A 27,541-nucleotide genomic window follows, 5' to 3' on the forward strand; every position below is an offset into this window, starting at 1 on the left:
ATGTCATATGGTCAGATGAACCCAAAATAGAACTTTTCGGTAAAAACTCAACTTGTTGCTGAGTTGCATCCAAAGAACACCATACCTACTGTGAAGCATGGGAGTGGAAACATCATGCTTTGGGGCTGTTTTTCTGCAAAGGGACCAGGACGACTGATCCGTATGAAGGAAAGAATCAATGGGGCTATGGTATTGTGATATTTTAAGTGAAAACCCCCTTCCATCAGCAAGAAAATTGAAGATGAAACGTGGCTGGGTCATTTAGCATGACAATGATCCAAAACACACCACACGGGCAACAAAGGAGTGGCTTCGTAAGAAGCATTTTAAGGTCCTGGAGTGACTTAGCCTTTCAGGCCTCTTTTATCTTTTTAAGTGGGGGAACTTGCACAATTGGTGGCTGACCAAATACTTTTTTGTCCCACTGTATGTTGTAAAATGATACAGTATTTGTGTTTGTGTGTGATTCCTCATGCCCCAAAACTTTCCTTTCATGTTTTATGTCCTTGAATACAGATTTGGCCATTAAGAACGCACGTTTCAGGAAAAGGGATCCCGCAATTTGCCACAGCTGCGCACGGCAAGCTGTGAAAATGCCCTTCATTATCGATAGTGGGCAGTCGTGTTTCAGTCTGAAGTATTGTGTGTCTACTGAAGCCTAAAATCTCTTGCCCATGGAGCTCAAACTGTAAATACTGATATGTATTTATTCTTCATTTTCTTCTCTCCTTCTGAAACTTCTTTAAGCGTGCTTCTCTATTCAGTATTATTATTTTATTAGTAGGAGTGCTCCGAATTTATTATTATTGTAACGCACCCATGCATGCGCAAAAAGAAAAAAGTACAACTAATAATACAATAATGTATGATATGTTAGCCTAAAGCAATATTATTTTATTGTGTTTATGCGCTTTAAATATACACTAAACAATAAACACTGCCTTGTGCAAAGTGAAAGTGAGTTGCGCGTGCGGCTTTTTGATCAAAGGCTGATAAACTTGTGCGCAGATATGAGCAGATTTATCAATAAAACTACAGTCATGAAATAAAACAAACATATATATATATATATATAACAAAAATATATGCTACTCGCTGAATACAACGCGACAGCACGTTGTATTCCCCGGGCTTTGACTGCGCTTCCCCGGGCTTTGACTGCGCTTTCTTCTCATTAGTACTGTAGTAGTACACAAAAAAAAAATGCTGGGTTTCTGTAAACACATCATTGGGTTGTTTATGCAGGGTCAAAATTCTGTGTTATTTCGGGTACTTTAATCACACTGTTGGGTTGCTTTTGCTATGAATACTAAAAGTGCTGCATGATTAAAAAATGGAAAAAGAAACTTCTCCGTTTCCTACCTTTTGTTCCGATGTTTATGCAGTAAACCCATGGGTGAACATGATGATTTAAGAATTTAATTAAAAACATATTATATATATATATATATATATATATATATATATATATATATGCCATTTTAATTCAAATCCAACATTTTAATGGTTAGTGATCGGTGCATAGGCATCAACTTGCGCATTCTGTAATATTCCATTGTTATTCATACTGCCGTAGTTTTAGAGCCCTTTACTAAAGCATTCTCTAGTTAGTAAGTACGCAGTAAGCAAATAAAAGAGAAATGAATAAATAGCTTTAAATGGTACTTCAGTATAGTAAATGTACCCTATCATGAGTTTATATATAATAAAAATATTATGTATAAAGAAAAATCTAATTTATATTTTTGTGTTAAATGAAATTCCTAACATTTTAATGGTTAGTGTTTGTTGCAGACATTTACACTGTTTTTGGGGAAGAGCTTGGCTTGTACAGGCTACTTTATGCTGATCAGCAGTTGACGCCCCGCCGTAACCAGCAGATCAAAGGAGCAGTTATCGGCTATGACACGTAGGCTTCTGAGTTTGGAGGCCAAGGTTAGTTGGTTGGTTGGAAGCATGTTTGAAGCAGAAGATAACGTCACAAACACACACACAAACGCTCACCTACAGTACAGTATAAGACACACACAAACCCTTCATGCACACACACACACAATCTCTCAGTGCAGATACACCGTGCAGAGAACAACTGAACAACAGGTCTTTACTTCGTAATACAAGATTCATTCATCGGCGTGTATAAACCTGCAGCTCGCACTTTAACTTAACAAAAGGCAGCGTTTTGATCAAAAGGATGATAAACGCGTTTGATTTATCGATAGAAATGCAGACATAACCCCCCAGAAAAACAACAAACACAAATATATAGTCTACTCAATAGATAAACGCTGGCTTTTCCAACACGCCAGCGCGCTCCGATGTGAGCTGATTTATTCAAGTCATAATTAGAGAATATATAGAGAGATAAATGACATAGAGAAAGCCTAATATGACTGTCCATACAGTAAATAAAAAGAAAAGTATCAAATCCAACTATTAAGTCTGATTCAATTGCTATCGTTACCCATTTTTATTTATTTGTTTTTTATCTATTTTAGGCAGAGATGTCCGCATTGTCTTAATTCATTTAAAACCCCAGTATTTAATAGAGTTACAGTTTGATACAGTTTGATAAATTCACACATATCGTGAATGAAAGGTAAGATGAGGTTTCGCAGAATCTTTTGACACAGTGCTTGCTCTGAAGGACTATACTCGACAAGTATAGAGAGGAAAAGAATCATATTTATAATAAATAAATAATATAAAAAATAATATAATGAAATATGGATGTTTTAGATTTATAATAAATAATATAATAAATCTAAAAGCCAGAGCGATCAAATGTCTCATTCACTACTAAAGTAGTTAAATATGCTTATACTGTAGATACGTAGGTTACGTTTTAAAAGTACAATTGCAAATAAATTACAAACTGTAATGTAAAATGTAAATAAAACAGTATTATACAAAAATATGGTACTATATAAAGTGAAAAAGCTCAATGAGTGCTTAAATGTAAAGCAAACGCAATTATTAATTTATTGTGTATATCATTCAGCCTTCATTCAACCATTTAAGTTATATGAAAAAAAAATTCTACCAGCCCACTATTATTTTCTGTTCAAATTTAAAGATGCCCGCGCGCATGTACAAAAAGACGAATACAAAGAATAGAAAAACTGAATAATCTTTAATTAGGTTAGCCTAATACAATATTGTTTCCAATGCTGAAGCAAACATGATTTTGTTTTATTCTATTCGCTGAATACAATGCGACAGCGCGCTCCGAGGTGACATCCACAGAACCCCAGTTACTATAATCCCTCTTCTCACCTTTCATTCATGATAGGTGTTAAGTTATCAAACCCCACAGCACAGAAATGGGGGATTTAAAACGATTTAACAAGGCAATTTCAACCAGATCTGTTGCTTGTGCATTGAATGTTCATTTTTCCACCATAAGCCGTCTCCAAAGGTGAGGTGTTCTCTTCACGGATGAATCTCGGTTTACATTGTTCAGGGCAGATGGCAGATAGCGTGTGTGGCGTCGTGTGAGTGAGCGCTTTGCTGATGTCAATGTTGTGGATCGAGTGGCCCATGGTGGTGGTGGGGTTATGGTATGGGCAGGCATCTGGTATGGACGAAGAACACAGGTACATTTAATTGATGGCATTTTGAATGCACAGAGATACCGTGATGAGATCCTGAGGCCCATTGTTGTGCCATACATCCATGAACATCACCTCATGTTTCAGCAAGATAATGCACGGCCCCATGTTGCAAGGATCTGTACACAGTTCTTGGAAGCTGAAAATGTCCCAGTTCTTGCATGGCCAGCATACTCACCGGACATGTCACCCGTTGAGCATGTTTGGGATGTGCTTGACCGGTGTATACGACAGCGTGTACCAGTTCCCACTAATATCCAACAACTTCGCACAGCCATTGAAGAGGAGTGGACCAACATTCCACAGGCCACAATTGACAATCTGATAAACTCTATGCGAAGAAGATGTGTTGCACTGCATGAGGCAAATGGTGGTCACACCAGATACTGACCGGTTCTGAGTCCCCAGACTCCCAATAAAGCAAAAAAACTGCACATTCCAGGGTGGCCTTTTATTGTGGGCAGTATAAGGTACACCTGTGCACTACTCATGATGTCAGATCAGCATCTTGATGTGGCACACCTGTGAGGTGGGATGGATTATCTCAGCAAAGCAGAAGTGCTCACTATCACACATTTAGACTGATTTGTGAACAATGTTTGAGAGAAATGGTAATATTGTGTATCTGGAATAAATTTTAGATCTTTAAGTCTATCTCATGAAAAATCGGAGCAGAAACAAAGGTGTTGCATTTATATTTTTGTTGAGTGTATATATATATATATATATATATATATATATATATATATATATATATATATAAATAATGCTTTTTATTGTCACTGTACACATATACAATTTACATTATATACATGTACGATGAGATTAAGAGCATCTCACTTCTTAGTGCAACATACTGTATAGAGACATATTAACAATACAAATAACAATAAATTGGAAAGAAAAAAAATATTTTGCATAAAGTCCATTGCACAATGATTGTGTTTTACATTTACATTTAGTCATTTGGCAGACGCTCTTATCCAGAGCGACTTACATTTTTATCTCATTATACATCTGAGCAGTTGAGGGTTAAGAGCCTTGCTCAAGGGCCCAACAGTGGCAACTTAATGGTTGTGGGGTTTGAACCTGGGACCTTCTGAAACTGTAGTCCAATGCCTTAACCACTGAGCTAGAATATGATTTACAGGATAGACAAAGTATTACGTTTTCAGCCAAATGCCTTCTGTGATGTATATCAAAGTTACAAATGAAACAACATGTTTCAGGGACAACAAAGAATGAAGGAAGTTGCATAAATATTCGTCTGGACAAAGGGTTTTGCATAAAGTCAAGAGTGATTCAAGTCAGTCTATGTATGTGCATATGTGGTGTCAGTGCAAGTGTGAATTAAGGGTGGTAATGGCTTTTGGAAAAAAAAAAACTGTTCTTAAATCTATTTGTCTTGGCTCTGATGCACCTGTAGCGCCTTTCTGAGGGCAACAGGTTAAACAAATCGGAAGCCGGATGGAAGTTATCTTTGATAATGTTCTCAGCCCTGCTGAGGCAGCGAGAGGTGTAAATGTCCAGCAGGGAGGGGAGAGGACAGCCGATGATCTTTTGTGCTGCTTTGATTACCCTCTGAAGACTTTCTCTGTCTGCCACGGTGCAGCTACCATACCATACTGTGATGCAGTACGTCAGCAGACCCTTAATGGACGCGCGGTAGAAGGTCAGCAACAGACTGGGGTCCAGGTTATGCTTCCTGAGAACTCTCAGGAAGTGAAGTCTCTGCTGGGTCTTCTTGATAGTTGCTGTGGTGTTTGCTGTCCATGAGATCGTTCGAGATAAGGACACAGAGAAACCGAAAAGTATGGACTCTCTCCACACACTCACCATTGATGTACTGTAGAGTGGGGCTAAGTTGGTGCTGTGCTTCCTAAAGTCAACAATGATCTCTTTGGTTTTCTTGGTGTTTAGAGCTAGGTTATTCTCCGAGCACCAGGTTGCCAGCTACAGGACCTCCTCCCTATACACTAATTCATCACCCCTCGAAATGAGTCCGACCAATGTGGTGTCATCAGCAAACTTCACAATGAGGTTACTGTTGTGGGATGCATTACAGTCATGGGTGTAGAGACAGTACAGTACAGTCATGGGTGTAGAGACAGTAGGGCGAGCTGGGGGGCACATGCCCTAAGCACCTTGCCAGGTACTCCGTCTGGGCCAGCTGCCTTCCTGGGGTTCACGGCTAGGAGCACCCGTCTGACATCATGCTCCGTTACTGTGAGTGGAGCGGTGCAGAAACCAGATGGGGGTGAAGGAGGGAGTGGGAGCAGTGCTGGAGTAGATGAGTACCACTGTTGTTCCTTCTCAAAGCGAGCAAAGAAGCTATTTAGCTCCTCTGCCAGTGGCGCATTCAGGTCCTGTTGTCACATCACAGGCTCTGTAGTTAGTGATGTCACAAATGCCCTGCCACACCTCTCGTGTATTGTTGCTGGACAGATGGGACTCTAATCTCCTCTTATGGTCCGTCTGTATAGCTCTATACAGGTCTCTGTTGCCTGATCTGAAGGCAGCATCGCGGGCTTTGAGGAGTCTGTGGACCTGACTGGTCATCCAGGGTTTCTGGTTTGGAAAAACACGGATGTTTTTATCCACAGTCATATTCCCATTGCAGAACTTGATGTAGTCTAGCACCGTTCCTGTAAATGTTTCCAGATCCTGATGTTCAAACATGTCCCAGTCTGCCTCTGCAAAGCAGTCCTGCAGTCTAGAGAGTGCATTGTCAGGCCAGATCGTTACAGATTTTGTAGTGGGCCTGGTGCGAATGAGGGGGGTGTTGGCTGGGAAGAGCAGGAGGGAAAGATGGTCTGACTGGCCGAGGTGGGGGAGGGGTATGGCTCTGTAACCATCCTTGATGTTAGAATAAACATTATCCAGAGTGTTCTCTCCTCTAGACGAACACTTCACATGCTGGTAAAATTTTGGGAGTACAGACTTCAGATTGGCCTTATTAAAGTCCCCTGCAATTATATGAACACCATCAGAGTGAACCCGCTGCTGTTTGTTTATAGTGTTTAGCAGGAGAGAGAGAGCAATGTTTACATTCGTGTCGGGCGGGATGTACTCAGCCGTGATGATCACAACAGTTAGTTCTCCCGGTAGAAAGAAAGGCCAGCATCTTACAGACATGTACTCAAGGTCCGGGGAACAGTGTTTATTAATAATTATCCCGTTGTTACACCAGTTGTCATGTACATAAACACAAAGCCCCCCTCCTCTGCTCTTACCAAAGTTCTTTGTTCTGTCCCAGCGTAACTGAGTGTGGCCTGCTAGCTGCATGCTAGCATCGGGTATGTTCGGGTGTAGCCAGGTTTCTGCTATGATCAATAAGCAACAGTCTCAAACATAAGAATTTCCAGCGAGTTGTAGTTTTAAGTACCAGGAATCTGGCGTTGGCGAGATACAGACACGGCAGAGGTGGCTTGTGTGGTTGTTTCCTTAGCCTTAGCATAACGCCAGACCTGTAGCCTTGTCTCTGCTTCCTCTCCCTCCTCTGTCTGCGCAGCCTCCAAGAGCCGACAATAATCCACGGAGAACCCGCTGGTCTCGCTATCACGTCAGGGATACTGTGTGTGATGAAAAACCCTTGATGTCAATGTCTGGTGTTGTTTTCCGATGTCTATGAGATCCTGGCGTGTGTAACGTGCATTCACGTTCATGTTCGCGTAACCGCTATTGCACAAACAGACAACAAAAACGTATAAAAACAACAAAAAAGAGCACCAAAAGGGAGAGCCATAATCCGCTGCGACCGACCGTCGCGCCGCACCAAAGGACCACCATATATATATTGTTCATTCATGTCTTCTGATGATGGCGGCACATTTTTATGTTTTAAATAAGACATGTTGGCATAGTTAACACTATCAGATAGCCTACTATCAGGAAATTAAATTTATTTCAATACCATTTAAACCGAGGCATTGCCATGTCTTTCATTGTTTTGTCCCTGTTAAGACATTACAACAACTATATAAGAAACCTTTAAAGCACGAATTTGGGCATATCATTACATCATTATGAAAATAATATGAAGCACATGTACACATGTTCATTATGAAATATCTTTTGTAAAACAAAATAAAATTCATGTTTGCTTTAGCATTGGAAACAATATTGTTTTAGGCTAACTAATTATACACAATTCATCGTTGTACTTGGTCTGGTTTTAGATAATGTCCTTACATGCGCCATCTGGCGGATATTCAGTGAAGCACAAAACATTTATTAAAATTCTCGAATGTTGCTTGAGGCGTGCGCCAAATTGCGGCATCTGGCGGGAAAATACACGCATTCTTAATGGCCACATCTGTATGTCTGTTTCATCAGGAAAGAAAAAAAAATGCATAGATGTGATAACCTGGTAAGTCACATTCACGACTTAAAGCCTTTTTTTCTGATAAGCCTCATTAAGGCTTTCTTATGGCCACACAGCTGTTTATTACCATTCTTGAGTTCTCATTACATTGTGTGTGTGGAAATGCTCTTATTTTCACACTTGGTGCTGTGTTATCTGACACCAAGACAATTGCAGCAGATCCTTTAAGTACTGCATGTTGTAAGGTGGGGAATCTATGGTTTGGACTCCTACAGATGCCCAGACAGAATAAGATCCAGAGAATTTGGAAGTCGAATTATTACGTTATGTTGCCTAAACCAATTTTCAACTATTTTTGTAGTGTGGTAGGAGGCATTAATCTGCTGAAAGAGGTCATTCCCCATTAGGGAATACCACTGCCATAAACAGTGTACTTCATCATAATAATCAATGTTATTCACCTTACCTGTCAGTAGTTTAAATATTATAGCTGGTCGGTGTGTGTGAACCAGATCTTGCCAGAAATAAAATTGTGCACTGGAATTGGGGTCTGGCATGAAAAAACATGATACTGTGGTTGAATAAACATTTAAATTTTTACTACCGTCACTTCGGATTAAAATCTAAATGCACAAATACTGCTAGTCTAGACAAATTTTACTAAGGCTTAATAGCCACAATTCCGTACATCACAATTATTAAACTAGCATTTTATAAAGAGTACAAAGAGCTCAAAGTGTGAAGGAATTCAGGATACATTATATTTAATACCTCATACATTTTTACAGTATACAATAATAAAAATAACAATAATATCTAGGCGTGCTTGCGACTTTGTTCGTGTGGAATTTAAAAAATAATTATGCCATTGAAAAAATAAAATGCCATTTGTTGAATTTTGGAATGAACTAAAATATTTAGGTGTTACCGTGGAGTACGCTAAATAAGGGTGTGAGATTGTGTTTATTCAATAGATTTTAATTGCACACTCATAAATACATTTAAAAAAAATTTTTTGAGATAAACTGATTTTTTTCAAGGTCGATTTTTTTTCTTAAAAACATTTTTGCGTTTTTCATTTTAATCTCAAAGGTAGCATATCTTCTTTTTCTGTGGGCCAATTGGGATAAAACAAAGCCTATATGTTACCTCAAGCTTGCCCAAATACACCTGTGAAAACCACATTAAAATTTGTGCAGTCATTTTTATGTTATAGGTGCAGAAACAGACAAGACAAACAAAAATTCCAAAAACCATTTTGATGTGTTTCAAATATTTTTTTTTACAAATATCTTTAATATACAGACATGCCAACTTTACAGTTTTATTATATGTATAAATAAATAATAATAAATATAAGGAATACCAAAAGTTTCTGGACACCTGATCATTTTTTTTTTCAAAACTATGGAACCACACCCTTGCATAGGATGGAGAGAACATGCAAATGCCACACTTGAAAACCACCCACCTTCTGGAGTTGCGAGGCCACAGTACTAACCAACAGTTCACTGTGCCACCTCAGAGTTGATAGTCTATTTACATTTTTTTCAGCCTTTTCATTTATCATACCTTCATGTTCTAACTGAAGTCTGTAATAGATAAGCAGACAGAAGACATAGTCAAGAAATTAACCTTGACAGTAAGTAGGTGGCACATGCTGCTGCTTTAAATTTCTGGGTACCTTGAAAGATGCAGTGCTAAAGTCAGAGGTGAATAATGAGTAATTGGGAGACTTACTCATAATAGGAATATTTATTATCTCTCACTATCAATTAAACCCTACAGGCAACCAAAGGCCAGGAGCCTGTGTGTGTGTGTGAGTGTGAGTGAGAGTGTTAAATTTTGCCATACAGTTAGGAATTATTTAACATTTCACATAGAATATTTTATATTAATTTATTGATATTTTACACTGGGGTTTTAAATCTTGCCTCTACACTGTGTACAGTTAATTTACTTGGTGGGTTTCCTCCAGGTACTGTACTGTATGATTGAATGTGTGTGTGCATGTCTGGGGGTTGTCAGAGATTGGGGAAGCAATGTAACATACACTACAGCAATGACCAGTGGCCTAAAGAAAAATACAAATACAGTAAAAGAGACAAATACAATACAAAGAAACTACTGTTAATCTGATGGGATTCTAGCAGTGGTGATTTCTTTAAGACTGCAAGGAAAGCTCAGCTTCCCCTATAATGTCACAAAATTAATGGTCAAATTATGTACTATTGTATTAACATTTTATTGACTAACAATGCATTAGAAAACGTTCATCTCAAAGACGAGTTGGTTCAGAATCAGTTAGATATAGCAGGTCGGCTGACTTGATTTTCTTCTCATACATTCCCGTAGCGTCACAGTGCATTTCCCCGTTGAAGCCCAGCATTCATTGACTTCAATGCGGCTGCTTTGAACGTTTTTTTTTTCAGTGCTTTGAAACTAGACGGTCATTGGATAAATGCTGCGATTATGTCCCGCCCACGGACGCTCAGCGTCTCTGGGGGTGAATAAGGAGCAAATGAGGAGTGGGCTGGCCTGGACTCCGAGCTTCTGCGTGATGATTGGAGGGTCTGTCGAAAGATTGCATCTCCTTTTGACTGACAGCGATTTTGTACTATAAGGAATCCCTGAAGCTGTTCGCGCTCAGTCCCATCGCGGATTTCTAAAGTTCAGTCGAAATAAAAACTGCTGCAACCTATTTCTTTACATTTGCTTGGCGAAATTGCTTGATTTTCATCATACATTTCACACAATTATACACCACATTCCTTGTTTCACTTTTACAGAGTTTAATATATGTTTTAGATTGTTTATTCATTCATTCATATAGTAGGCTAGGCTAGCGTCGTGGGTGAAACTGCACACGATGGCAGACAGTGCTAATATTGTCGACCTGATTTTGGCAAACCATTTGAAAGTGTTCCTTATAAGGAAAAACTTAGAATTAAACAGCAGGGCAGATCAACACCTAAGATTGATTTAGTGCAAAAGATAGGGAAAAATAACAGGTCTTTTCAGCTCTCCTGGTATGACAAAGTTATCTGGCTGACTGGAAGTGCTGTGACAAATAAAATGTACTGCTGGCCATGCCTCTTGATGAAACCATCTCACGGATGTGTTGTTTCGTCAAAGGTGGGGTTTGGAGAACTGTCTAACTTTGACAGGGCATATAAAAGACATGAAAAGAGCAATGTGAGTGCATGTGCAAGATTAAGTTGCATGGGAAGGATCAGGGTTGAGCATGCAATAAATGAAGGTTCTTGCATTCAAGTGGCTAAACATAATGAAACAGTCAAACAAAACAGGGCCTTCCTAAACTGCCTTATTGATGTGACATCCTTGCTAGGCCGGCGGGAGCTGTCATTTATTGGACATGATGAGAGTAGTGAATCATCCAACAAGGGGAATTACAGGGAGTTCACAGAAACATTAGCTAAATATGACTCTGTCCTGTCCACACAATTTGAGTCCTCAACTGTGTTTTCTGGTATGTTCCATATTTAAAATGACTTGATCTCTGCTCTTGCAGCCACCATTTCTGATCAGATCAGAGATGAAATTCAGGATGCTCCTTTTTTGGATGGCAGGTGGACGAAACAACTAATATATCCTGCCGTGCCCAACTCTCTGTCATTGTTCGCTATGTGGATAGTGCAGGTAAAATTCAGGAGCGCTTAATTGGATTTTTTGATGTTTCTGGGGGGCGAGATACCAATTCCGTTTTTGAAATATTAAATGAAAACATGCAGAGCTACAATTTTAAGAATAAGCTTGTGGCACAGACCTATGATGGGGCTGCTGTCATAGCTTCAGATCTCAATGGTCTGCAGGCCAAAGTGAAAGCAATAGCCCCCAGTGCAATGTTTGTGCATTGCTATGCACACAGACTGAATCTGGTGCTGTCACAGGGGGCTAAATGCTTGCCTGAGTGCAGAATCTTTTTTGCATCACTCTCTGGATTTGCCACATTTTTTTCAAAATCCACAAAGAGGACATCTTTTTTGGAGTCTGCAGGCTGTTCAAGGTGGCCCAGAAACGCTCCTACTCGATGGAATTTCACATCACGAATAGTGAGCACTGTGGCAAAAAATTATGATGGCCTCCTACAGACATTTGAGAACATCATTGCAGATACAACAATGGATGATGATACACTGGATTGTGCCAAAGGCTTTGTGAGGAAACTGGAGGATTTTGAGTTTGTGTTCATGTTGTACACATATGAACAAATCTTCTCTGAGACTGATGTGGTCTTTGATATTGTCCAGCAGAGGCCGATGGATGCTCTTTACTGCAAGAAAAGAATTGAATCTCTTCTTGCATTTGTCAAAGAGGTCAGAGGGGGCTTTCCAAGCTGTTTATGCCAAAACAGCAGATCTCACATCAGACCCACGAGATGAGCCCATGAGAAACCGCCGTCTGACCCAATTACAGGATCCCCAAGAGCGATACAGAAATCTGTACATGGCCATCCTTGATAACATCTTGGAGCAGATTCCTCGAGTTTTTTTTTTATTTGGAAAGCATGCTCTTCTTAGAATTAGCCAATCCAGAGAAATTTGAGAAGTATTTGCAGAGGAGGCCTTTCAAAGTGTCCTGAAAAGTTATGGTCATCACTTTGATTCAGGAAGACTGAGGTCAGAACTTTAAGTCCTGTATTCAGATCAGGACTTGCGGGGTAACAGGGGAAAGCTGTGTGATTACTTGGTGTTCCTTAAAGACATGGAGTTGGACACTGCAATGCCTCAGCTTTACAAACTGTTCTCATTAGTGGCAATAATTGGAGCTACATCTGCAGGTGTAGAAAGGAGCTTCTCCTGTTTAAAGCGGCTCAAGTCCTACACCCGAAACACAATGGGCCAAGGCCGTTTAAGTTAGCTCTGCTGGCCATTAAGAGGACACTGGTCAAGTCACTGGAAAAGACACCTAGTTGGTACGACAGGGTCACAGACCATTTTCTTGAAAAGGAACGTAGGGCAGAATTTACTTTTAAATAAATAGACAATTTTATGATGTAGGCCAAAAATGAGCTTCCCCTTATTTGACAGACCAGTAGCCGACACTGGATTCTAGGAATCCATCACTTATATTGACTATTAAAAGCACTATATAAATAAAATTGAATTGAATTGTACTTGTACCCTTACCTAATCAATTCACAAGGTAGGCTGCAATATTTGATATTAGATATTGATCTTGATAGAAAGCTTATGTTGTGATCAAAATGCTCAAGTCTACTATTGATTATTTTTAAGTAACATTATTACCACTATTATTACAATTATCCTACTTGTTTTCTATCAATTATTATTCTCTAAATCAAACATAAACTTGAAATCTCACTATATTGTCATCTACGATCAAATAGCATTGGGACCCCATAAGGTTGCTGTGGCTAAGAAGCCCCTTTACCTTAACTCTAAATGTGAAATTAAATCTACAGAAATCAAATTACAAAACAAACAAAAATATATATATAAGCTGCCACATAAACCTTAAACACATCTTAAACTTCATACTCTAAGCAAAGGACATTGCAATGTCACCTTGACCTTACCTGAGCTTGTGGTTTTCTCAAGCTCCTCTGGGTGAGCAGCAATGTATTATTAATCTGTTTTAATGCGAGCTGAGCAGCTTGAGACTTTGCTTTTGCGTCTTGATAAGGTGTGGGGTAAAAGGCCTGCTTCTCCTAGAATACAGCTGGATTTCTGTTCTGAAGGAAGCCACAGTATGCAGACCTTTGACACAGGCAGAGTTTGAGCTGAAAGTGAACCTCACAGCAAAGGTGTAAGTGCTTACTCTATGTTGTACTGTTCACAAATAAACCCCAGTTTAAATATTTAAAGACAAGTATATAACTCTTTCGCTTTGTAAATGGTAAAATGTGCAATTTTGAGTGGAAGACCTTTTTTTTATTCACACATTTGTAACATTATGTATTTACACAGTCCTGTATCCATGTTTTCAGCCTGCACCATTAAAGGTACTTACCTACTTAAAGTTTACTAAATGTTTTTCCTTCCCAGAAAAGTCTTTATCCTTATCTATCATATTAAAGAACCACTGGCTATGTGAATATTTTAATTTTGGCTATTAGTGTTGCTTCAAATGGCAACCTAATCATTAATTAATTGTTTGATGCTCCAACTGTTATTAATTTCATTTGCATCTGACACAAATATTGTAAGTGCAAGCAGTTTGGGGCAGAACATTTTGAACACCAAGAACTGTCAGAGTTGACAATACACACCTTCTAACCAACAAGATTCCAAAATGAAAATTTCCTTTGCATTTACATTCATAAAACAGCATGTCACTGCATTTCCCAGTATACACTTCACAAAAACATTTTTTTTTTAGAATGTATATAACCATCACTGAAATGTGAAATACTTGTAATTATGACGTTAGGACATATAGCACTGTTTAGGCCGACTCATTTGCCCCTCCCCCTACACACCCAATATACCAGACTTAAGACATTTAATACATTTACTTACACACTCAAAATATTGTAGATAATTATAAATATTGGTATTTGGTGAGGACGGCACGGTAGTGGAGTGGTTAACACTGTCACCGTGTACCTCCAGCGTCCGGGTTCGATTCCTGTCTCTGTGTAAGTGAAGTTGGCATTTTCTCCCTGTGCTTGAAGGGTTTCCTCCGGGTACTTCGGTTTCCTCCCACAATCCAAAAACCTGCAGATTAAGCTAATTGGCCTTCCCAAATTGCCCATAATGTGTGAGTAAAGCCTAATCCCAATTCTATTTTCTACCCCCTTCCCCTACCCCTCGCCCCTTGTCCCTTAAAATGAAGTGGAAAGGGGAAGGGTTAAAATATTTCCCCTAAGAAATGGGACACCACTACAACACTTTTATACGTCATCATACGTATCCGTTCATTTACATGTACACATATGACCGTAAGCAAAACAAACAATGCGTTATCAAATGCTCGGCAAACTGCCGTGCTACTGAACTTTCATATTTGTTTGTAGCATGCAGTAAAGTGTATATGACATAAAAATATATTTTTGTAATATTGTGCAATCGGTGCTATCCGCTAGCAAACTTTAGCGATTTTTTTGCAAACGTTTCTTTACAGAACATCACCATAAACACAAACACAAGACTAAAGGTAATATACATATAATGAAAACTTGTCATAAAAATCCTTATTAATGGCAAAAATTTGTTACATTTATGGGTCTGCTTGCTCGAGTGAGCAGCCATTTTGAAAATTTCGCTTAGCCCCTCGTTTGAAGTGAGGTCCCGAAAAATCTTCGTTTGGAGGGCTATCTGGCCCTTCCCCTTACCCCTACCCCTCCAACCAAAGGAGAAATGAGACACCCCTTAAGTGTATGTGTGTGTGCCTTGCGATGGATTCAGGTCCCCGCAGTATAGATGATGAGAGAGTGAAGGTAAATGCACATGTCCTGTGTATGTATGTATATGTTTTTGCACACACACACGCTGCGTGCGTGTGTGTGTGTGTTTGTGTGCACACATGCTGTGTATAGATGTTCATGTGAAGCTAAAGTAAGAGGAGAGGAGGATGGGGAGATCCCCTCTCCCTCCCCTGGTCTTACTGTACACAGTAGCCCTTCCTCCTCTCTTATTTGAGAGGGGGAAGGACTACTGTGTGAGACGACTTTCAGACACACACATGAGAAACCTCTCTGACACTTAAGAATGCACACACTAATGGAATCACTGCTATAAAGTAAAAATAAAACAAATTAACCTGTACTTTACCTTTAAAAATAATTGAGCAGTGTTGTTTGTGTGTGTGTGTGTGTGTGTGTGTGTGTGTCTGCATGTGTGTGAAAAGGCGAGAGGAGGAGGAGGGAACAGGGTACAGTGTCCAATAAAGCACGCACACACAGAATCAGTCCAGGCTGATAGAGAGAGAGAGAGAGAGAGAGAGAGAGAGAGAGAGAGAGAGAAAATGGATCTTTAACCTTTTTAATGAGACTTGCTTATGCTTTGAGAGAGAGTGAGTAATATATACTGGTGGTGTGATCTGACGTTGCTTCCATGTACTAAATAAGCATGCCATCAGAGACTTTCTTCACTGATAGCACAGGAATATCATTGGACTCAAATTGTGAATGACTGTTGCTCGGAACATGAGGAATTTTTTTTCACACATGAATTGGCTGGTCAGTGTTCATATATTATAGGTTTGAGTTACACTTATTTTGTCTTGTGCTTTTTTTATTACGCTGACTGGATATCAGGGTGCAATAATAAAACACGTTTATCTGATAAGTCACTGCTGTTATTCTAATAACTGTTTACATCGTAGCACTGTTCTGAAGACAATTGGAAAAACAGTAGTTGACATTTTCAATAATGTACCTAGCTTTTTAACAATGGCTTTCTGAGAAAAAAAAAAACACTGTCTTTTTTACATGTATTTAATTTAAAAGCAGAATTAAATGAATATAAGAGGGGTTTAAACTGAATTTTGGTAAGTGGTTAAAGGTGAGCTGTTTATGCATTTATTTTTTTGTTTGCTTGTTTAAGAACTATCAATCAGTTCTCAGCATTTTAAGCATTCATTCATTCATTCATTCATTTATAAGGTTAAGGACCCTTCAGGATCCTAATGTATTATCCATCATTGTATGCTGATGTTATTCTTTAAGTAATTCCTCTTTGCTTTTATTTTATTGTGTGTGGGAGTGAAAGACCAGATCTAAACAGCCAGTCAAGTTCCTTTATGTATACGCATACTGTAGGTCTCCTGGGATAGGCTCCAGGTCCCCCTGAGATCCTGAATACAGGATAAAGTGGTATAGACAATGAGTAAAAGAAAGTAAGTGAGTAATATATATAGTAGTGGTGTGATCGTTGATTGGTTCTTTCCTGATTGGTGACCTTTTGAATTTCAATAAGGGATTGCAGTTTAAATTTTTACCTATAATTATCTGATAAAAATTCACTTTTTATATAAGCAGTAAAGCCCTTGCTTTACTTGTTATATAAACATTCCAGTCTAGTTTTTCTAAATGTTAGAAATTATACATATGAATGTTTTAGCTTAGCTCTACAGTATATGAGACTGGGTGGAACTCCTGTCTTTCTCCTTGTACAGGGCTTGGTATGTCTGTTATCATGCAATAACCTCTTCTTTTTTCCTTCATTTCTATTTGTGGAAAAAAAAAAAACGCTTTTTTTTTTTCCAAGGTTGTTGCCAGCCTGCAGCTAGTGTCTTCCAAGTACACCCAAGCACACACAAATGTTCAGAAAGATTAAATTTATAATTTTGTAGCATGTCTTCATCTATGCCTAGTTTTTAGATCTGGGTAATGAATGATGCTTTATAGAGCATCCATTTGTGCAATCCATCATACTTGAATGATGTTGCAAATATTCAGTTAAACGGCTAACAGATAGTAGGGGAAGGATAGGTAAACTGTGAAAATATATGTCAATTGAAAGCATGCAGTCATGTTTAGAACTTAGAACTCTTCTTTTAATTCTTTGTTTTTCTCTTTTGTGTAACCATAGTGGGACTAGACAAAGACATCCCTAAACAAACAAAAACATATTACATTGCCATTATATATTTAACAAAACTTAAGCCATAAAGAAATAAATAAAAAATGTGGGCAATACTAATCACTTAAATGATTTAATATCTTGTAGATGCATTGATTGTTTTCGGTATGACCTTATCAGTCTCTTATTGGCAAGAAGTCCTGGTCCATTCTTCTTTACAACATTGTTTCAGTTAATTGCAGAAATTTACATACATCACATATGACATCTATTCCTGGGCAGATTGGCAACCTTTTTGAATGCTTTTCACAAGTGAATAATGTTTCTTACTGTAAAACGTTCAACTCCAAATTATTTGGAAGTTGTTTTATAAAACTTTAAAGACTGATGTGTGAAATTGCCTTTCTAAGACCACTGCTTATGTCTTTCTCTTTATGTCTTTCCCTTTTGGCAAAAAGCTCTAGACCTGCACTATTGCATTTATAATGGTCTGCGTTGATGAGCAGTTTATTAAGGGCTGATGAGTAACAGCACCTGGCTGCAACTTATCCTCTTAAATCCTGTGGAAGCATTAAGGAAGCCCAAGCACTTTGACAATAGGATATGACTATAACATCATCGCCATCACTCCGTTAATGCAGTTTTAATAGTGCTGATGTCATAAATGTGCGAGGGCCCTCTTGTTCTTCTATGGACTGTTAATTGTTTTATTTTTTTATTATTATTTCAATCATTCAGGCCATTTTGGGGGTCTTAACATGCTAAAAAACTCAGCACACAGGTTGGAATCTGCATAAACATCCTACATAAACACCATACACAGACATACTGTAACAGGTACTACACACACAATACCATGCTTTTATCCAGAGCGACTTACAAAAAGTGCTTTAGAGATAGTCAAAGTCTCAGCTGTACGGACATCTAGAGGAAGTTCATTCCACCACCTAGGTGCCAGAACAGAAAAGAGCCTGGATGAATGCCGCCCTCGATCCCTGAGAGATGGTGGAATCAATCAATCAATCAATCAAACTTTATTTATAAAGCACTTTAAAAACAACAAGGTCGGCCAAAGTGCTGTACACCGCCTAACAAGAATAGGTTACATCACAAATGAAATAAGTGTCAGTTTAAATAAACACAAAAATATCAGTCAACAAATCAAACTGAGTTGAAAGCAAGCGTAAAAAGGTGTGTTTTAAGTGATGACTTAAAAACCATAAAAGATTAAATTTGTCTAAGATGCAACGGCAGATCATTCCATAGTTTAGGACCTGCGACAGAAAAGGAACGTTCCCCCCAGAGTTTTTTCAGTGTTTTGGGGACAACCAAACGAGACTGAGCAGCTGACCTAAGAGAGCGAGCAGGGCAGTAGGGCTGGAGCATGTCTGACACATACTGAGGGGCGAGACCATGAAAAGATTTAAAAACAAATAAGAGAATTTTAAAATCAATACGAAAGCGAATCGGGAGCCAGTGTAATGACTTTAAAATCGGAGTAATGTGCTCTCGTTTTTTAGTACCAGTTAAAAGCCATGCAGCAGCATTCTGTACCAGCTGTAATCGTGCAAGTGACGCCTGGCTAAGCTCATAATAAAGTGCATTGCAATAATCTAACCGATTTGTAATAAAAGCATGAATTAAAATCTCAAAATGTTGCCGAGAAAGGAATGGTTTGGCTTTGGCCAGTTGTCTCAGTTGAAAAAATCTGAGCATCAAGTTTCAGGTTTAAATCCAATTTTATACCAAGATTTGTTACAATAGACTTTTTTCGATATTGTGTCAGAGCACCCAAGTCTACATCAGCAACAGAGGCATCACTAGGCCCAAACAGTATGACCTCTGTCTTTGTATCATTAAAATGTAACAAATTTGCTGATAGCCAGGATTTAATTTCCTCAACACAGTCTAAAAGTTGTTGAACAGAATGAATTTGCTTTTGTTTTAAGGGCATGTAAATTTGTGAATCGTCTGCATAAAAATGGAAAAAGACACAGTGTTTGCGAAGAATGGCCCTAAGAGGAAGGAGGTATAGGGAGAAGAGGAGTGGGGCCAAAATAGAGCCTTGGGCCACTCCACAAGTGAGGGGAGCAGCAGAGGACTCAGCAGACCCCACACGGACACTAAAACTTCTCCCTGTCAGTTATGATCTAAACCACTCTAATGCACTGCCCTGGATTCCCACACTCGAGACAGAAGAATGTCGTGGTCCACTGTGTCAAAGGCCGCAGTTAGGTCGAGCAGAACCAAGATGACACAGTGGCCAGAGTCTGTGACTAAAAGGATGTCGTTAAAAACTTTTAACAGAGCAGTTTCCGTACTATGGTTGGTTTTAAAACCTGACTGGAACACCTCGGAAATGTTATGTTCCTCTAGGAACACATTTAGCTGAGTAAACACATCTTTTTCTAAAATCTTTGAAATAAAAGGAAGTTTCGAGATTGGCCTAAAATTACAGAGGACAGAAATGTCAAGAGCAGGCTTCTTAATCAATGGCTGTACCACGGCATGCTTAAAACCATCTGGGACAATACCATTTATCAAACTGCTGTTAATAATACTGAGTACATCTGGAGCTATGGTTGGAAAAACCTCTTTAAAGTGACGAGGTTGAAGAACATCATTAGAGGAACCAGAGGGCTTCATATGACCAACAATTTTTTTAACAGAGGCAGACCAACAGGCTCAAATTGGTCTAATGCAGCAGGAGGTGTAGTTGGGGTTGATGGCTTAGGCAAAGAATGGTGTATGAGGGCTCTAGTGCTCTCAACCTTATCTATAAAAAAGTGCACAAATTTGTCACATAATTCATCTGAAGCTTCCAGGCAAGCTGTTTGTGGGGCATTAATCACAGTGTTTATGGTTGTAAACAAAACACAGGGAATTATTACAATTGGAAACAATAATATCAGAGAAATATTTAGTTCTTTCAGTTTTTACAGTTTTGATAGGTTCGCCAACTGTCTTTTAAAATTTGAAAGGACACCTGTAACATATCCTTTTTCCACTTTCTCTCCGCTTTTCTACATACACGCCTGGCTGCGCGTGTAATATCGTTCAGCCAAGGGTCAGGACTAGGTTTTGAATGTCTAGTTTTCACCAGAGCCACAGAATCAAGGATATACAGACATTTAGAATTAAAACAAGAAAAAAGTGCTTCTACATCAGCAGTACAAGAATCAACAACGGAAATTTGACTAAATAAAGTGGAGAATTGAGACGCAGTGGAGGACGTAACAACACGGTGGCTCTGTGCAGGAGCGCGTGGCCTTATGGAAGCAGAAGATCAAAGATCACAGGCATATGATCTGAAAATGATGCATCGTACACCTCTAAGTTTGCAACAGAAATACCATGCGTCAAAACTAAGTCAAGGGTGTGGCCATGCTCATGTGTAGGACCAACAGTGCGCTGTACAAAATTAAAAGAGTCAATGATATTTAAAAAGTCTTTGACCAGTGGTTTATCCGGACAGCAAACATGAATATTAAAATCACCAAGAATTAAAACCCGGTCATAATTTGGCATAATTCCAGCCAAGAAATCAGTAAAGTCTCCCAAGAAGTCTTTGTTATATTTTGGTGGTCTGTAAAAAGTAGCGCAAAGCACTGGGAGAGATGAACCAAGTTCAAACATACAGTATTGACTTCAAAGCTGGAATAAAACGAGGTCGGAATGATTTGTTTACAGATGTATTTATTTTTGAAAACAGTTGCTATGCCGCCCCCGCGGCCAGTTGTCCGAGGGGAATTTAAAAATGTGCAGTCGGACGGTAAAAGTTCCGTGACGCAGAGGAAATCTAACTAATTTGTTATAAAGAAATCCTTTAAAATGAAAGTCTTGTTGGCTAGCGATCTAGCGTTCACGAGGGCTACCCTGACAACATCAGGCTCTGGTGCTTTTTACGCCGGTGGAGCATGAGGAAGAGGCTGCAGGTTGTAGAGGTTTACCCTGCGCCGAACCAGGCGATGGGGGAGACGACGATTTACTGGCCCTTCATCCAAACCTATTACTGGGACGAGGCTAGATTTAATCGGGTCCCGGGAGCGCCATGACACAAAACGGCGATCTGACGATGGAGTCATCTCGATTTGATTCGCATAATAGAACACCACGCCGGCCTTAAGCTTTACCAGCCTTCCACTGCGTTTTCCACGGCGTCCATGCCGCCTACGCACAGGTGGAGCCGGCGTGAGGCACAGGTAAGCTGGTACATCAGAGAGTAATGGGGGACAAATTTTCTGTCCAGACTGATGGAACTCGGCAGAGTTTTCAACAAATGATCGCAGATTTAGAAGCGTTTGTCGATCATAGACATACAGTGTGTCAACATTTAGAATAGCAATAGATAAAAACAACATAAAAACAATCAAAGCTCGGAGGGACAGACAGCGGGCCATACACACTGGCGCCATCTTTTCCATCTTCCATCTAGCAAAAGACAGAAGGAATGAAGCAAGCAGTGCTGGAGGATCGGAGGGAACGTGGTGCAGTGCATGGTGTGATTAGAGCAGAGAGATAAGTGGGTGCTGGGCCATTTTTAGCTTTGTAGGCAAGCATCAGCGTTTTTAATTTAATGCGGGCAGCTACAGGAAGCCAGTGCAGAGGGCAGAATAGTGGTGTGGTGTGGGACAACTTGGGAAGGTTAAAAACGAAACATGCTGCTGCATTCTGGATCAGTTGCAGAGGACGAATCGTGGACAGAGGCAGGCCTGCCAGGAGTGAGTTGCAGTAGTCCAGTCTTGAAATAACAAGGGCCAGAACAAGCACCTGAGTAGCCTGTGAAGAAAGAAATAGGCGAATTCTTCTGATATTGTAAAGAAGAAATCTACAAGAGCAAGTAAGATTAGCAATGTGTGGGGAAAATGACAGATGATTGTCCACGGTTACCCCAAGACTGCGGGCAGTGGTTGAAGGAGTGATTTGGTTGTTGTCCAAGGATATCACAAGGTCTTGACATGGGGATGAGTCACAAGGAAAAAACAACAGGTCTGTTTTATGAGATGTCTGCCAGACATGCTGAGATCCAGGTGGAAACCTGAGTGTCAGAGGGAGGAAAGAAGAGAGTAAGTTGGGTGTCATCTGCATAACAATGGTATGAAAATCCATGTGATGATATGACCTTACCAAGAGACCGGGTATAGAGGGAGAACAGAGAATCAGAGAATCATATCACATATCATATCATATCATATCATATCATATCATATCATATCATATCATATCATATCATATCATAATCATTATAACGAGGAGAACTGGATGCATGGTCAAGAATGAAAATAGTTCAGGTGAGAAGGCAGAATAGCTCTGACCAGCCCAGGGGCAAAGTCTAGGCAGGACGTAGAGTTCTCTTGAAAGTAGTAACTATAAGAAAAACCCTCTTAAAACTAGAAGTGCCGCGTCAGTGTCACCTACTTACAACGTGGTTCAGTGGTCATTTGACGGCCTGTTGTTTTGAATGGGAAGCTGCTGCTGCTGACACACAATGATTGCTAGATGGCGCTTTCACCAAGAGCAAATAGTTTAGCTCCAAGATCAACTTGCACGTGGACAATGTGCCATTCATTCCCGCGTTGATAATCAGCGGTATTTTTTTTCATATTTAACTGAGAAAACCTACTACAGAGTCTCTATAGGACAAAGGAAGAGAAAAAAACAGCAGAAAAAAAAAAAAAAACAAGCCATGTTTTGCATTATACCCCAACATTTTTTGGCATAACTTTTTTCTGCCGTTTTTTCTCCTCCTTTGTCCCTCTAGGGGCTTCGTACTATAACGAAAGGAAAGCTCTACTTAATTTTACAGCGGGAGCCACGTCAAACAGCCGCCAGGAGCATGACAGGCCCATGACAGGACCGTGACAGGACCATGCTCGATCCGTGCACGGAATGTGATCCCCCGCAATTACTCAGTTAGCGATGCCCCGCTCAATAAACGCCCCCCCCTGCGCTTTCTAAAAAGATGGTTGCAATGCTGTATAATCCCGCCAGATGGAGCATTAACTGCTTCAGTTAACTGCAGTGTCCAAGCAACCGTATACTATATTCAATATAGATAACATAACGTACGTCTACATAGTTTCATAAATAGATGATGTGGTAAAACAAGAGGGAAAAATGATTAATAAAACAGATTTAAATCATTTAATACGCAACTCATGATGCTTATGCTATTTTTAATTAATTAATTAAACTATTTATTGCAATATTTTTCACAACATCCTTAATAATCCTTAAAGACACGGTAACATCTGTAATTTATCTATACCGGTCGTTGTAGGTACAGAATGCAAGTGCGGGATATGTACAGTATTTTACATTACGGTGTACTTTATCTATTTCCTTTTTATTTTTTACTCTTGTAAATAATTTTATAATTTTACTTCTGCTTGGGTTTATTTTCGTTATATTTTTAAAGTTTTCGCTAAAGTTTTTTTTCGCTGATAGTCAAAAATTGGCATAACAAATCGATTAATGGCGCATAATATCTGGAACAAATATCTGTCCATACAGATCAGTATTTCTTTAGTCATTTAACCAGCATAACGTTTCCCCATCAAAGATCTGATGGGACGTTAATCACTTATCACAACTGTGAATAGATGCGGCAGCAGAGACAGATTAAATCCCCTTAAACATTCACACTTAAACAATACTAACAAAACTAAACAGTTCCAGAGGGTCAGCGCCTGTTATCGCAGGACAAGAATTACCTACAGGATAGTACTGTTTTTTTTTTACTGCTTATATATTTTTGCCATAGTTTCATTTGGTTTTACACGATTTCATGTGTTATGTGTGTGTGAGTGTGTGTGTGTGTGTGTGTGTGTGTGTGTGTGTGTGTGTGTGAGAGAGAGAGAGAGAGAGAGAGAGAGAGCGCGTGCGTGAGAGAGGGCTTATATTGTGATTTATCCAAGGTTACTAAAGCCTGGCTTACTACTAATGAAAATTATTTCAATGTAACCCATGGGTCTCAATCACAAAATTAGCCAACGCTGTAAACAGATGACACGACAAATTATATACTCTGAAACGTTCATTTAAACTTTTAAAAAAATATATAAAAACATAAATATAAAAACAATAGACTATTATTGTCTGGGTCAAGTTTACGGAGCTTCTCAGTCTTTCGTTAATTTTACTTCTAAATCGAAACCAATGTGGCTTTATTAAAGATGCACTGTTTATTGGACATGGCTGTTTTGTAATGTTCTAAAAAATAAACACTTTCTACAGTTTGAATATACTGTAAACGTCTCAAAGTCACATCTTTTCAGATCCTTCTGCACTAATGTTATCGTGGTGTAAATTATTAACGTATTGATGTATTTTACTTGCGGACAAAATAGACCATGTCCAGTAATGAAAGTAATGAATTTGTCACTACTCTTCTCTTACACAGCACGGCTAAAAAGATAATAAAAATTACACCAACCCCGCCATGATGCTACCCTGCCCATACACAACACTGGCTGGAAAGATGAACTCAGACTTTACAAAACTTACTATTAAGGGGTGGGGGGCGTTTTAGGGCATAACACACCTCTGAACATCTTTTGTCTTGTAAATGATTATCCTCATTCACAAGACAAAAGATGTGTGTGTGTGCTCCTGCATTTTTCCGTTGACTTTTTTGGCAAACACATTTGCGCATAGACAAGTAAGTCTAAGGAACCCCTCCTCCCGCCAAACACACACACACACACACACACACACACACACACACACAGAGCAATTAGCACAATGTCCTAGTCAGTATTCTCCATTGAGGTTTCTCACCTTCCACGCCTCCTAAGTTTGTCTTTGCTCTTTTGATGGAATTATTAAAACCCCCCCTAAAATTTTATACTGAGAAAAAAATGATTATGGGTCACAATCACAAACTAGCACAGATACATATGATCAAGTGTTTAAATGTTTTCATTTGTTTCTATGACCAGTAATAATATTAATTATTATAATTATTATTATTATCCTAACTCTTTGACTATTTAAAAGTTCACTCCCATTTTTTGCCCATTGAAGTAGTTGGTTCAAATAAATGTTTTTTACTGTCTTTAAATACCCCAACAATTAAAACACGCACACATGACTTTAAAAATTAAGTTTATTTTCCAAAACTAGTCAAAGGTAAAACAGTAATTTGTATAAAACAGATTAAAATACATGTTTTATTTTTGCTTAAATGTCATTAAAATACCCAGATAACACCAGCTGCTTTTCAGTCTCTATCTGGTCCTTTTATATTAAAATATTTTAAAAACTATTAAGGATGGAACAGTTTAATTCTTTGGTTCCCCCAAAGTATCAGATGTTTTGCAATTGCAAATATAGACCTGACCAAACATCATTCTAAAGCTGACCCTCAATCCTCTACAGCGGAGCTTTGCTTAAAGACAACAGGAGAAATTAGGAAAGGCAAAGATAAATTTACTTTACAGAATATCTAGTTGTAGTAAAAATAAAATATATTAGTAAACCTAAACCACAGAGTGTGTAAAATACTGTTTTGGGGAATTCTGGAATGTAAATAAACTGCTTGTGCAAACTTTTACCATTGAACTTTGTCTGCGTTAACCCCGGTCTGTCTGTATTATCGTCTGCATTAAATTAACCGAGAATTTACTTAATGCGCTTTTCATACTTATAAGTTAAGCGATATAACACTCGAATATAAGCATTAGTTCATCTCTAAAGCCAAACTATAACTTACCCAGTATTGAAACCCCGCTCAGACACACACACCTCCCCCTCCCCCCACTTCTTTACTGATAAACACTTCAGAGTTTTTATCCAGCTTGTTTACTAAGCGCTCGCGCTACCGCACAAAGTCACAGCCAAATTGAGAAAAATATGAACCTGTTATGAGCGTTTAGCACGCTAGCTCCTGTACATCTATCCTCAGCTTGTGTCCTTCATGAACTGCATCACATTATATTCTAGTTACAGAAATAACCTGCAGATTCTTATTTATCCAGACAACACGTGGTCAGACTCTAAAGGCTGTTCACAAACACTCATCCTCGAGTAGTGCAGCTTTTGTAATAGGGACATTAATAGTATGTTCGAAGCTTTAGTGTCTTTTTTAGTTTAAGAGGAGTGACATTGTGAGTTTGTGACACTGACAGTAAGCTGTAATGTTAACTTCAGACTTGGTAAACAGATCATTAAGTTATCTAAAGTCACATTTGACCGCTGCTAGTGGTGCCAGTGATTTTCAAACATCCAATAAAAAACTAAATTGGAAAATAAACTTTAAACTAATCCCAAACAAATTTTATAAAATAAAACACCACTTACCGCGAATAGTCCATTAATCCGCCATCTTCATTTCTGAAGTGCAGTTTGGTAATGTCAGTTCGGCGGGGGAGCGGGTGGGTTGTTAAAATCACGTGATTGCAACTCAGCGCAGCTAAATTGCTGGCTTACGTGTTAACGTCTTCTTGAGAACGATCTAGTGGTGGAACCAGGTAAATGAATAAATAGGGCTTGAATGGGCGTGTTTACTGTGAAATCTTGACGCGCCTTTCTGTAAGGAAAAGGAGGGGTGATCACGGCGTGCATAGGGCAGCCGTACGCCATTTGCACACCATTCACACGATCGCAGCTATTTGGCGTGGCTCCATCTGTATATCGTAGGGAGAAAATTTATACGTTTGTTCATTCTATTTGAACCTTCTGAACATCTCAGATGGAGCAGGAGCAGCGATTTAGTTCTGAACTCGTGAAACTATCGCCAAAACAATATTAAATTTGAACAAATCAGATCTACCACAGCAGATAATAAACTATGATGTCATAACCTAAGCAAACACCACGACTATGCATCATTTCGTTCAGTGTTCCTAGGCAACGGACCACGCGCCTAATCGGCGGGAACGTGGTTCACTTGGCCGCGGTGTATTATAAATACAAAATACCTGCAAAATGTTTCACTGTTTATGCTCACATAAGAATCATGTAATAAAAGCGAGAAAAATGTGGAAGTGGGCACTCAGTGAGAACTTCTGAGAAAAAAAGCTGTATTTTGTTTGTTTATATTTAGAATTTATATAACAGTACAAGAAGCGCGTGCGCGCACACTCACACACCTCCCC

This window comes from Clarias gariepinus, chromosome 4 (assembly GCF_024256425.1).
Source record: "Clarias gariepinus isolate MV-2021 ecotype Netherlands chromosome 4, CGAR_prim_01v2, whole genome shotgun sequence".
NCBI classification, from domain to species: Eukaryota; Metazoa; Chordata; class Actinopteri; order Siluriformes; family Clariidae; genus Clarias; species Clarias gariepinus.